The sequence below is a fragment of the Physeter macrocephalus genome, chromosome 13, assembly GCF_002837175.3.
Source record: "Physeter macrocephalus isolate SW-GA chromosome 13, ASM283717v5, whole genome shotgun sequence".
Lineage (NCBI taxonomy): Eukaryota > Metazoa > Chordata > Mammalia > Artiodactyla > Physeteridae > Physeter > Physeter macrocephalus.
Window position 1 is genome coordinate 70,310,328 of NC_041226.1, and position 1,052 is coordinate 70,311,379.

Below are 1,052 nucleotides of genomic sequence, written 5' to 3' on the forward strand. Positions count from 1 at the left end.
GAGTCCCCACGGCGGGGGCGGGGCACAGCCCATCCCTGAGCCTGGCTGCCCACAACCCACACGCACGCCAGGCAGACTTCGTCTCTGTGTCTGCCCCGTGTGCAGTCACTTGGCGAAGAGAGAGAGAAAACTGTAGTGAAAGCTGGACCGTGGTTAACTTGTGGTGTGTGGCGCTGCCAGGAGAGCAGGGATTCTCAGTGAAAATGAGCTTTCTGGAGAATGCCGAGAGCCCATAGGGACATTTGGGTATCTACCAGCTCAATTTATGAAATTCCGTTCTTCCTCCTTAAAATGTCAAGCAATTAAAATTCTTAGACATCATCACGAGACCCTCCACCCAAGGGGAGGGTCTCCCCGACACCTCCTCTGGTTGTCCGTGCCCCGGAACGGGAGTCGGGGGGGGTCCTCATTACAGATCCCATACCTACAGGGCTGCCCTGGGCCCTACACATTCCTCTGAACTAAGCTCCCACACGCAGAGTGAGGGGACCCTCCGAGGGGGTCACTCTGATGCTTCCATTTTGACATGAGGTGGTCTTGATTGGACCTGAAAAACAAACCATGGCAGTTCAACTTTTTTTGGACCAACTAGTGTTTAAAACAGACCCCTTTTACTCCTTCCTCCAAGTCTCATCTTGGACATGGGGCTCTGATGTGATATAATAGGGGCTTAGAGCTGGGGAGGGGTCAGGGATGGGATGAGACTCAGAGAAGAGTGTCTGGAAAGAGGGGTGCTCAGAAATGGGTGGGTGTTATAAGTTGGATTTTGTCCCCCCAAATAAGATTAAGTCCTAACCCCCAGGACCTGTGACTATGACCTTAATTGGAAATAGGTGTAATCAAGTTAAGCTGAGGTCTTGGCAGGTGTAATCAAGTTAAGCTGGGTCATAAGGGTTGGCCAATCCAAAATGACTAGCCATAAAAAGAAAGGAAATTGAGTTATTTGTAGTGAGGTGGATGGACCTGGAGTCTGTCATACAGAGTGAAGGAAGTCAGAAAGGGAAAAACAAATGCCGTATGCTAACACATATATATGGAAGCTAAAAAAAAAA